This window comes from Arachis stenosperma, chromosome 10 (genome assembly GCF_014773155.1).
Source record: "Arachis stenosperma cultivar V10309 chromosome 10, arast.V10309.gnm1.PFL2, whole genome shotgun sequence".
NCBI classification, from domain to species: Eukaryota; Viridiplantae; Streptophyta; class Magnoliopsida; order Fabales; family Fabaceae; genus Arachis; species Arachis stenosperma.
In genome coordinates, this window is record NC_080386.1 from 76732072 (window position 1) to 76745525 (window position 13454).

Here is a 13454-nt window from a genome sequence, read left to right on the forward strand (position 1 = left end):
AAGTTAGACCCCTAACGTTGGCACCAACGTGAGTAGCAGCAAATTGGGCTAGCTGCTATGAAAAGTTGGGGCCAAAGTTAGACCCCTAACTTTGGCTCAAACTTTTACTCCAACTTCTATAAAAATCCAATCCGGTTCAATTGGTTAACTTGGGTTCCTCTCCAAACTTCAAGAGCAATCAACCAAGGCCTCTTTCAACTCAATTCCACCAAGAGCAAAGGCCCAACTCAAGGCTTGAAGATCAATTGAAGAAAGTGTATAAATAGGCTAGAATTCAAGTTATTCGAGAGCTCCTTTTTCGGATTTTTTTCATAGAGCTTTCCTTTTGTTTTAGTTACTGAGTGATCTTTAGTTTCTTAGTTTGGGGAAGGAGAATTCCATTCTCTTCCTCTTAGTTTTATTGCTTTCAATTTCAATTACAATTGTCCTGGATCTTGGGTTGGAGAATTGAAGGAATTCTGTTTCAATCTCATCCTTGGATCTCTCTCTTTCTTTACTGCTTAATTGAATTTAACTTTCTGTTAATTGCTCTTCATCTAATTCCTTTGCAATTTACATTTCCCTTGCAATTGTTCTTGTTGGATCTAGGAAGGCATTGAGATCTAGACTTGGGTTTTCTAGTCTCTGGGTCTTGAGATCTAAATTCAAATTTTACATTCTGTTTAATGCTTTCTATGCTCATTTACTTTTCTGTTTAAGATCCGGTTGATTTAAATCATTTTCTACTTCTCTGCTTGTTGCAATTTTACTTTTCCTTGTTTAATTTCTGCAAATCCAATCCCCAATCCCCTTTACAATTTAAGCCATTTACATTTCCAGCACTTTAAGTTTTTGCCATTTACATTTCTTGCATTATAAGTTTCTGCCATTTAATTTCTTGTTTCTTAAGATTCAGTACTTTAACTTCTGTTCTCTTTAAATTCATGTCAGTTTCCCATCCCATTTACTTTCAATGCAATTTAAATTCTGCAAATCACCAATCAATCAACCAAATCTTGATTCGCTTGACTAAATTAACCACTAAACTAAAATTGCTCAATCTTTCAATCCCTGTGGGATCGACCTCACTCCCGTGAGTTTTTATTACTTGATGCAACCCGGTGCACTTGCCGGTTAGATTGGTGTTGTTTTGGGAGAGATTTTTGTCTCCACCAAAATAATCCCATCAAGTTTTTGGCGCCGTTGCCGGGGATTGATTAGATTGACAATGATTAAGTGAGGTGGAAGTTTAGATCAAGCACTATTTCTTTATTTTTGATTAACCCACTAACTGTTTGATTTTTTGCTTAAACTAATTAAAACTTCAATTTAGCAAGAAATTGAAACATTACTGGTTTGTGAATTTCTTTTATTATGCTTGTATGTCAGGTACAAGAAGAAGCACACTGAATCTTCACGAACAGGATGAAAGAACTCTCAGGAGGATAAGGAGAGCTGAAAGAGGGAAAAATATTGTTGGAGAAGAGGAATCCGAAGAAGAATTCCAAGATATGGAGGAACATTCAACCAATCCACTTGGTGGAGTAGACAACAACAATACTAACCCACCCCAGAGGAGAGTTTTGGCTTCCTATACCTTTGCCAATCCCAGACATTGTGGAAGCAGCATCTTGGCTCCAAATGTCAATGCAAACAATTTTGAACTCAAGCCACAACTCATAACTTTGGTTCAGAATAATTGCTCATTTGGTGGAGGATCACTTGAAGACCCGCACCAACACTTATCCACCTTCTTGAGGATATGCAACACTGTCAAAACTAATGGTGTGCCTCCCGACAGTTACAAACTGATGCTATTCCCATTTTCTCTCAGGGACAAGGCCACTCAATGGTTGGAATCATTTCCAAGAGACAGCATCAACAACTGGGATGATTTGGTAACCAAATTCCTTGCCAAGTTTTATCCACCACAGAGGGTTATAAGGTTGAAGGCCGAGGTACAAACATTCACTCAAATGGAGACTGAACCCATCTATGAGGCATGGGAGAGGTACAAGGCTCTAGTCAGAAAATGTCCTTCTAACATGTTTAATGAATGGGAGAAGCTGCAAAACTTCTATGAAGGCTTAACACTGAAGTCCCAGGAATCTTTGGATCACTCAGCTGGAGGTTCCTTGCAACTCATGAAAACTGCAGAGGAGGCTCAAGAACTTATCGATATGGTGGCCAACAACCAATATTTCTTTGCTCATCAAAGAAGTCGCCAACCATCACAAAGAAGAGGAGTAATGGAGCTAGAAGGAGTGGATTCAATCCTGGCTCAAAACAAATTAATGCAGCAGCAAATTCAACAACAATTTGAGCAAATGACCAAGAGGATTGACAGCCTCCAAGTTGCAGCAGTCAACACTAGCCAACCATCAGCCACATGGGGACAAAATGAAGAAGTTCAAGAAGAGCAACAGCAAGAACAAGTCCAGTACATGCATTCTAATCCAAATGAAGTCTATGGTGATACATACAACCCCTCATGGAAGAATCACCCCAACCTCAGATGGGGAGATGGTCACAACCAAAACCAACAACCATGGCAGAGGAACTCAAACCAAAACAACCCAAGACACAATCAAAATTTCAACCAGCAGCAAACAAACCAAAATACCTATAGAAAACCTCAAAACAACTACCCCAATCTCAACCAGTACCAACACACTACCCAAACCACCAACCAAAATACTTATCATCCACCACCCACAGCTCATAACCCACCACAAGCACCACCTGAACCCCAAAGACTCACCAACTTGGAGACCATGATAGAAAAAATGATGAAACTTCAAGAAATGACAAACAAAAACCATGAGGCCTCCATAAAGAGCCTAGAAAGGCAGATCGGGCAAATCTCCAAGCAAATTTCTGTTGAGAGACCTTCAAGTTCACTGCCTAGTGACACAATCCCAAATCCCAAGGAGGAATGCAAGGCAATACAATTAAGGAGTGGGAGAACATTGATGAGCAACAGTGACACTACAAAGAAGCAAGCAGAAAGCATCAAAGAACCAACAGGGGACAAAAAGCAAATGAAGGCAGATGAAGCACTAGATCAAGAGGAGATGCCAAACAAAAGCACTGAAAAGCTTAAAGAGAAGGATAACCACCAGAGTCAACAACAAGTAGGGAAAAATAGCACAACTCCACTGCCTTATCCCCAGAGATTCAACAAAGAAGTTAAGGACCAGCATTTCCGCAAATTCCTTGAGACCTTCAAGAAGCTGGAAATCAATATCCCTCTAGCTGAAGCACTTGAGCAAATGCCTTTGTATGCCAAGTTCTTGAAAGAGCTTATCAATAAGAAAAGAAGTTGGCTTGAGAGGGAAACCATATTACTCACCGAGGAATGCAGTGCTGTGATTCAACGGGGTATTCCACCAAAACTCAAGGATCCAGGGGGCTTTATAGTGTCGTGCACCATTGGAAAAACAATTCTCAACAAAGCTCTCTGTGACCTTGGTGCCAGCATCAATTTGATGCCTCTTTCAATGATGAGAAAGCTTGATATAGAAGAGCTTAAACCCACCAGGATGTCATTAGTTATGGCTGACAGATCCATTAAGACACCCAATGGAATTGTGGAAAATTTGTTGGTGAAGATTGGGGAATTTATCTTCCCAGCAGATTTTGTGATTCTGGATACTGAAGAGGAAGGAAGTGACTCAATCATTTTGGGAAGGCCATTTTTACACACAGCAAGAGCCATCATTGATGTAGAAAAAGGAGAAATGATCTTCAGGGTCCATAATGAACAAATGATCATAAATGTTTTCAAGTCAATGCAAAACATCCCTGAGCAAGAGGACTATGTAAAAGTGGATATGATAGAGAGTTTGGTGGAAGAAATACTGGAAGAAAATTCTCATGAGGAAGAAGGAAATCAAGGTGCAACAGAAGAACAAGTAGCTGAGACCTTCATTGAAGATGAGAAACAGGACAAGAAGGAAGAAGTACGGAAACAAGAACTGAAACCACTACCTCCCCATCTCAAATATGCATTTCTAGGCACAGCAGAGAGTTTCCCAGTGATCATTAATTCATCCCTGACAAAGAAGGAAGAGGGAGAGCTTCTCAATGTACTCAAAGCTCACAAAGATGCTTTAGGATGGACCATTGATGACCTGAAAGGAATCAGCCCTACAGTATGTATGCATAAAATCCTTTTGGAAGACAATTCCAAACCAGTAGTTCAACCTCAAAGAAGGCTAAATCCTACAATGAAGGAAGTTGTCCAAAAAGAAGTAATGAAGTTATGGAATGCAGGGATAATTTTCCCAATATCTGACAGCCCATGGGTGAGCCCGGTTCAGGTTGTACCAAAGAAAGGAGGAATGACGGTCATCACCAATGAAAAGAATGAGTTGATCCCTACTAGAACAGTGACTGGATGGAGGATGTGCATAGACTATAGAAGATTGAATGATGCCACCAGGAAAGACCATTTCCCTCTTCCATTCATTGATCAGATGTTGGAACGGTTGGCCAGTCATGCCTATTATTGCTTTTTGGATGGATATTCTGGGTATAATCAAATAGTGGTAGACCCCAGGGACCAAGAGAAGACTGCCTTTACATGCCCATTTGGAGTCTTTGCATACCGAAGGATGCCCTTTGGGCTTTGCAACGCCCCTGCCACATTTCAAAGGTGTATGCTATCCATTTTTTCTGATATGGTTGAAAAATTTCTAGAGGTCTTCATGGATGACTTCTCTGTTTTTGGTGATAATTTCAATGATTGCCTGAACCATTTAACCCTTGTCTTGAAACGATGCCAAGAAACTAATTTAGTTCTAAACTGGGAAAAATGCCATTTCATGGTACCCGAAGGGATTGTCCTTGGCCATAAAGTTTCAAGAAAAGGGATAGAGGTTGATAAGGCAAAGGTTGAGATAATAGAAAAGCTCCCTGCACCAATTAATGTGAAATCTGTTAGAAGTTTCTTGGGACATGCCGGATTTTATAGAAGGTTTATCAAAGACTTTTCAAAAATAGCCAAACCTTTAAGTAATCTTTTGATGCTTGATAATCCTTTTGTGTTTGATGAAGACTGCCGGCATGCCTTCGAAACTTTAAAACATAAACTCACAACAGCACCAATCATCACACCTCCAGATTGGGAATTACCTTTTGAACTTATGTGTGATGCAAGTGATCTTGCAATTGGTGCTGTACTTGGGCAGAAGAAAGGAAATATGCATCATGTTATATATTATGCAAGTAAAGTATTAAATGATGCCCAAAGAAATTACACCACAACAGAGAAGGAGTTGTTAGCTGTAGTTTATGCATTTGATAAGTTTAGATCATACTTGATAGGATCCAAAGTTGTGGTTTATACTGATCATGCTGCACTTAAGTATTTGATGTCAAAGCAGGATGCTAAACCAAGACTCATCAGGTGGATACTACTCCGACAAGAGTTTGACATTGAGATAAGAGATAGGAAGGGCACTGAAAACAAGGTTGCTGATCATTTGTCAAGATTACCACATGAAACAACTCAAAAGGCTTCTCAGCCCGTGAATGAAAGCTTCCCAGATGAGCATCTCATGCAGATCCAGCAAACACCTTGGTTTGCTGACATAGCCAACTACAAAGTTGGAAGGAAGATACCTCAAGAGTTCTCTAAGCAAAAAATAAAGAGGTTAATCAATGAAGCAAGAAAATTTTCATGGGATGAACCCTTCCTGTTCAAGAGATGCTCTGATGGAGTAATCAGAAGGTGTGTTCCCGAGAGTGAGATAAGGGACATCTTGTGGCATTGTCATGGTTCAGCTTATGGTGGACATTTTGGCCCAGAAAAAACAGCCGCAAAAGTACTGCAAAGTGGCTTCTATTGGCCAACCATCTTCAAGGATGCCAGAGAATATGTTCATCAATGTAATAAATGTCAGAGAACAGTAGGATTAACAAGAAGGAATGAGATGCCTCAGAACTTCATCTTGGAACTAGAATTGTTCGACCTATGGGGAATTGACTTCATGGGACCCTTTCCCCCCTCCTATTCTTTCAGATACATCTTGGTAGCAGTGGAATATGTCTCAAAGTGGGTAGAACCCATAGCCACAACTACTTGTGACGCACAAATTGTCCTCCAATTCCTAAAGAAACACATTTTTACAAGATATGGAGTACCCAAGGGGCTTGTTAGTGATGGTGGGGGTCACTTTTGCAACAAACAGATGGAAAAACTCCTCCACAAATATGGAGTAGTCCATAAGGTAGCCACACCATACCACCCTCAAACTAACGGCCAAGCTGAATTGGCAAATAGGGAATTGAAGAAGATCCTAGAGAAAACAGTGGGAATCACAAGGAAAGATTGGGCTAGAAAGCTAGAGGATGCATTGTGGGCATATAGGACAGCTTTTAAAACTCCTATTGGCAAGTCACCCTTTCAGCTTTTATATGGCAAACACCTCCCTGTAGAGCTTGAACACAGAGCTTTTTGGGCCACTAAACTCCTCAACCTTGATTCCCAAGCTGCAGGAGAGAAAAGGCTGTTACAACTAAATGAGTTAGATGAATTCAGGCTGGACGCTTATGAAAGTGCCAAGATATACAAGGAGAGAGCTAAGAGGTGGCATGACAAGAAGATCACAAAGAAGGAATTCAAGCCAGGACAGCAAATGCTCTTGTACAATTCAAGGCTTAAACTTTTCCCTGGCAAACTAAGGTCTAAGTGGACTGGGCCATACTTGGTGACAAAGGTTTTTCCCTATGGGAGTATTGAACTGCTTGACGAGGCAACAAAGAATCAATTCACAGTAAATGGCCACAGAGCAAAGTTGTACTTGGGAGGACAATGGGATAAGGAAAAAGAGGTCCAGAACTTACAGTCCTCTTGAAAAGAATGGAAAGATGTCAAGCTAATGACAATAAAAGAGCGCTTGTTGGGAGGCAACCCAACCTGAGGTAGTTTTCTTTTCATAACTTTTTCAATAGAAATATTGAATAATTGATATGTATTGCAAGGAACTAAGTTTGGTGTTGCACACCAAAAACAATTTAAGGAAGAATGAAGGTTTCTAAGTTTGGTGTTCCACCAAAACTTCATTCAGAAATACATTCTAACTTCCTACACATTGCTAGTTTCAAGCAATCAGACAAATTATTCAACCATATAATTGCTTTTTAGTCTTAACTCTATAACCTGTAGCAAGAACATAAAAGTCTGCCCAGAGTCAAAATGTTGAATCAGAGGAAGTAGCAAGGAATTCGGCATCATGACTCAAAGAAAGGGCACAACAGAAGGACGAACAAAAGAACTGCAAACCAATAGGTTGTATATACACTTAACCTTTGCTGTTGAGAAATGTTCTGCTAAAGTGTCCCTTGAGTTCAAACAGAGTCAATTTTCTTTTAAAATAAGTAAGCTAGTTAAGTTTGTGCTTGTGTGTTTACTTTCACTTGACTTAGAGCATGTTTTGCCCCCTGCATCTTTAATTCAATAAAAGAAATGTTTGAATGTGAAGTGAGATAGTTCTCTGTTAGATAGAAGTATGATAAAAGTAAGTGGTGGTATGTGTGTGATTGTATAAAAGCTCACTATTAGTGAATAAGTGAACTAGAATGTCTCATTCTAAGTATAGAGTGGCTTACTGTCTATGAATCTCAATAAGAAAATCCTTGGTTCAAAAGAAAAGCAAAAAGAAAGAAAGAAAAGAGATAGCCAAAAGATGGCAGAACCAAAGAAAACAAAAAGAAACAAAGCTGGACACCAATAGCTTGAACCTTAAAAATATATGCTTGTGGTGTCTGTGTATTAGGATCTGCTTGGACTACTAAGCTCTTTGGAGTGCTTCAACACTCGGTGACTTGGATTAACTAATCCGGGATCATCAGCTGAAAATCCACTATCAAGAGCAACCTAACTACAAGGCATTTAGTAACCCAAAGAGGTGCTGGGCATCAATGTTTAAAAGGAAAGGTGAGCCAAGTGTCCATGGTGAATAATGTGTCAAGTATACAGAAAAGAAAATGAACTTGCTACACATGACACTCAAATAAAGCTTTGAACAAAGTAGTAGTCAAGGATAAAGGAATAATGAGAGGTCATAGTAATAAGTTACTTGAAGCTTGAAGGAGACTTTCTAGGCCTAAGAGTCAATAAGAAGTGAGTATTGCATATCCACACAAAACCCCATGGACCACTAATAATACTCTGCTAGCATGAACATCCCTCTTCCATTTCATTCTTTCTTCTTAATAATTCATTTCTTGCTTGGGGACAAGCAAGCTTTAAGTTTGGTGTTGTGATGACAAGTCATCTTAGCCTAGTTTCACTAGTCTCTTTCTTTTGCTTTTAATTGAATTATGCACTTTCTTGAGGCTTAAGCAAGCTAATTTAGGTAGATTTTCATGCCTCCTTTGATTGAATCAACCATAGATAAATTAATGCAATTTCATGAGGTTTGATGCCATAATTGGTGCATATTAGGATAGAATGAACATCTCATGATTTTGAGCATAGCTTTGATGTGTTTGGTTGATTTATGATAGGTGAAGAAAGCTTGGAAAAGGGTTGAAGTAAGAAGGAATGGCTAGAAGCTAAGAGAGGACAATGAAACAAGTGGAATTGAACCAGGAAGTATAAAGTTGGACTTGAAGTTAGCCCTCAAACATTGGCACAAACTTTAGGGTGAAAAGTTAGCCTCAACGTTAGCCCCCTAACTTGGAGGCTAATGTGGGAAGATGGAAAATGTCACCCAGGGCTGCCCACGTTGGCGCCAACCTTAGCCCCCTAACTTGGAGGCTAACGTTGGCATGAGAATTCTTCCCAGGGCTGCCCACGTTTGCGCCAACGTTAGCCCCCTAACTTGGAGGCTAACGTTGGCATGAGAATTCTTCCCAGGGTGCTTCACGTTTGCGCCAACGTTAGCCCCTTAACTTGGAGGCTAACGTTGGCATGAGAAATCTCCTCCATGGCTAGCCAACGTTTGCGCCAACGTTAGCCCCCTAACTTGGAGGCTAACGTTGGCACCATTTGTGCATGAGGCAAGGCCAACGTTAGGGTCAAAGTTAGACCCCTAACGTTGGCACCAACGTGAGTAGCAGCAAATTGGGCTAGCTGCTATGAAAAGTTGGGGCCAAAGTTAGACCCCTAACTTTGGCTCAAACTTTTACTCCAACTTCTATAAAAATCCAATCCAGTTCAATTGGTTAACTTGGGTTCCTCTCCAAACTTCAAGAGCAATCAACCAAGGCCTCTGATGAGCGGATAATTTGTACGCTTTTTGGCATTGTTTTTAGTATGTTTTTAGTAGTTTTAGTTGAGTTCTTAGTATATTTTTATTAGTTTTTAGTTAAAATTTACTTTTCTGGACTTTACTATGAGTTTGTGTGTTTTTCTGTGATTTTAGGTATTTTCTGGCTGAAATTGAGGGACCTGAGCAAAAATCTGATCCAGAGACTGAAAAGGACTGCAGATGCTGTTGGATTCTGACCTCCCTGCACTCGAAGTGGATTTTCTGGAGCTACAGAAGCCCAATTGGCGCGCTCTCAACGGCGTTGGAAAGTAGACATCCTGGGCTTTCCAGCAATATATGATAGTCCATACTTTGCCCAAGATTTGATGGCCCAAACCGGCGTTCAAAGTCACCTACAGAAATTCCAGCGTTAAACGCCGGAACTGGCACCTAAATGGGAGTTAAACGCCCAAACTGGCACCAAAGCTGGCGTTTAACTCCAAGAGAAGTCTCTACACGAAAATGCTTCATTGCTCAGCCCAAGCACACACCAAGTGGGCCCGAAAGTGGATTTTTATGTCATTTACTCATCTCTGTACACCCTAGGCTACTAGTTTTCTATATATAGGACCTTTTACTATTGTATTTTCAATCTTCGGACATCTAGTTCTTAGATCAGTGGGAGGCTGGCCATTCGGCCATGCCTAGACCTTGTTCTTATGTATTTTCAATGGTGGAGTTTCTACACACCATAGATTAAGGTGTGGAGCTCTGCTGTACCTCGAGTATTAATGCAATTACTATTGTTCTTCCATTCAATTCCACTTGTTCTTTTACCAAGATATCACTTGTTCTTCAACTTGATGAATGTGATGATCCGTGACACTCATCATCATTCTCACCTATGAACAAGGTGACTGACAACCATTCTTGTTCTACAAGCATTCGAGGCTTGGTGAATATCTCTTGGATTCTTTAACCGGAGTCTTCGTGGTATAGGCAAGAACTGATGGCGGCATTCAAGAGAATCCGGAAGGTCTAACCTTGTCTGTGGTATTCTGAGTAGGATTCAATGATTGAATGACTGTGACGTGCTTCAAACCTGTAACCTGCTGGGCGTTAGTGACAGACGCAAAAGAATCACTGGATTCTATTCCGGTAGGGGAGGGAACCACACCGGTGATTGGCAGTACTGTGACAAAGTGCGTGCATTAGCTTTCACTGCGAGGATGGGAGGTAGCCATTGACAACGGTGAAACCCTACACAAGCTTGCCATGGAAAGGAGTAAGAAGGATTGGATGAAGACAGTAAGAAAGCAGAGAGACGGAAGGGAAGGCATCTTCATACACTTGTCTGAAGCTCTTACACCAATGACATACATAAGTACCCCTATCCTTATCTTTTATGTTATTTTCGTTCATCACCATTATACATTTGAGTCTGCCTGACTGAGATTTACAAGATGACCATAGCTTGCTTCATACCACCAATCTCCGTGGGATCGACCCTTACTCGCGTAAGGTTTATTACTTGGACGACCCAGTGCACTTGCTGGTTAGTTGTGCGAAGTTGTGTTTATGCCATGGTATTGAGCACCAAGTCTTTGGAGCCATTACTAGGGATTGTTTATGTTTTGAAAAGTATTGATCACAATTTCGTGCACCAAGTTTTTGGCGCCGTTGCCGGGGATTGTTCTTGTGTATGGACAACTGACGGTTCATCTTGTTGCTTAGATTAGGCATTTATTTTTTCGAAATTCTTGAAGATGAATTCTAGAGTTTCATGATGATTTGCTGAAATCTGGCTGGCTGTAAAGCCATGTCTAATTTCATTGGACCGAGGTTTCAACTTATCATCACAAGAGCTTGTTGATCTTGCTTTTGGAGCAGTGATCTGCTAAGGCTTGGCTGGCCTTTGGCCATGTCTAGTGTTTTGGACCGAAGCTTTCTTTGGAAGCTTGGCTGGCTGTGAAGCCATGTCTAATTCCTGGACCGGAGTCTTAGACTAGCATTGCACTGATTCCTGGAATTCTCATTAAGAATTTTGATGTTTTCACTTGATTTTCGAAAACCACAAAAAAAAAATTAGAAAATCATAAAAACCAAAAATATTTCTTGCTTGAGTCTAGTGTCTCATCTTAAGTTTGGTGTCAATTGCATGCATTCATTCATGTGTCTTAAGGATCTTCAAGTAATTCTTGATGATTTCTTACTCTGATCTTTGAATTCTCTTGACTTGAGTGTTTATGTGTCTCATATAGTGTCAATAGTATACAAACTGCTAAGTTTGGTGTCTTGCATGCATTGTTATTTGATTCTTGTTGCATTTTGATTATTAAAAATCCAAAAATATTTTTTATTTGTGTCTTTTCAAGTCAATAATACAGAGAATTGAAGATTCAGAACATACTGCAGAGGAATTATACAGAAAAAGCTGGGCATTCAAAAATGCCCAGTGAAGAAGGCAGACTGGCGTTTAAACGCCAGCCAGGGTGCCTGGTTGGGCGTTTAACGCCCAAAAAGGGTGCATTTTGGGCGTTAAACGCCAGAATGGATACCATTCTGGGCATTTAACGCCAGGATGGTGCTAGGGGGAAGATTTTGTTTTCAAATCAATTTTTTTTCAAGTTTTCAAAGTGTTTCAAAATCAAATCTTTTTCAAATCATATCTTTTCAATCAAATGTTTTCAAAATTAATTTCTTTCCTTTTTCAAAGATACTTACTAACAATTAATGATTTGATTGAACATTTTTTGCCTTTTCTGTTGAGGAAGGTTCCATGTTTGAATCATATCTTTTCTTGTTAGGCAAGTTATTTATTTTTAAAATCAAATCTTTTTTTTAAAATTGTTTTCAAATCATATCTTTTAAAATTGTTTTCAAATCAAATCTTTTTAAAACCATAACTTTTCAATCATATCTTCTTAACCACATCTTTTTCAAAATAGTTTTCAATCAAATCTTTTTGATTTCTAATTTAAAAATCTTTTTCAAAAATCACTTGATTCCTTTTTCACTTTGAATTTTTGAAAATTATCAATCAAATTTTCAAAATGTTTTCAAAATCTTTTTAATTGAATTTTCGAAAATTCTCTTCCCTCCTTCTCACATCCTTCTATTTATGGAGTACTACTCCTTCTTAATGCACCATTCGAACTCTCTCTAATAAAGTTCGAATTCCTCTCCTCCTTCTTCTTTCTATTTCTCTTTTCCTCTGACACCTTAAGGGATCTCTATACTGAGACATAGATGATTCCACACTTTCTTGTTCTCTTCTCCTTCATATGAGCAGGAGCAAGGATAAAGGCATTCTCGTTGAAGCTGACCCTGAACCCGAAAGGACCTTGAAGAGAAAGCTAAGAGAAGCCAAAGCACAACTCTCTTTAGAGGACCTGACCGAATTCTTCAAAGAAGAAGAAGACATGGCAGCCGAAAATAACAACAATGCAAACAATGCAAGGAAGGTGCTGGGTGACTTTACTGCACCTACTCCCGACTGCTATGGGAGAAGCATCTCTATCCCTGCCATTGGAGCAAACAACTTTGAGCTTAAACCTCAATTAGTTTCTCTAATGCAACAGAATTGCAAGTTCCATGGACTTCCAATGGAAGATCCTCATCAGTTCTTAGCTGAATTCTTGCAAATCTGTGACACAGTCAAGACTAATGGGGTAGACCCTGAGGTCTATAGACTGATGCTATTCCCTTTTGCTGTAAGAGACAGAGCTAGAATATGGTTGGACTCTCAACCTAAAGAAAGCCTGGACTCTTGGGAAAAGCTAGTCAATGCCTTCTTGGCAAAGTTCTTTCCACCACAAAGATGGAGTAAGCTTAGAGTGGAAGTCCAAACCTTCAGACAGAAGGATGGTGAATCCCTCTATGAAGCTTGGGAAAGATACAAACAATTGATCAGAAGATGTCCTTCTGACATGCTTTCTGAATGGAGCATCATAGGTATTTTCTATGATGGTCTCTCTGAACTGTCCAAGATGTCTTTGGATAGCTCTGCTGGAGGATCTCTTCATCTGAAGAAGACGCCTACAGAGGCTCAAGAGCTAATTGAGATGGTTGCAAATAACCAATTCATGTACACTTCTGAAAGGAATCCTGTGAACAATGGGACAAGTCAGAAGAAAGGAGTTCTTGAGATTGATGCTCTGAATGCCATATTGGCTCAGAATAAAATATTGACTCAACAAGTCAATTTGATTTCTCAAAGTCTGTCTGGAATGCAAAATGCACCAAGCAGTACTAAGGAGGCTTCATCTGAGGAAG

General features: G+C 39.8%; 1 non-coding gene across 1 annotated transcript; it reads right to left on the reverse strand.

Moving 5' to 3' along the window:
* Window positions 1-13006: 13006 nt before the first annotated feature.
* Window positions 13007-13114, reverse strand: LOC130959525 (small nucleolar RNA R71). The gene has a single exon (XR_009078599.1). It is a non-coding gene; the product is annotated as a small nucleolar RNA R71 (small nucleolar RNA).
* Between the last annotated feature and the right edge of the window lie 340 nt (window positions 13115-13454).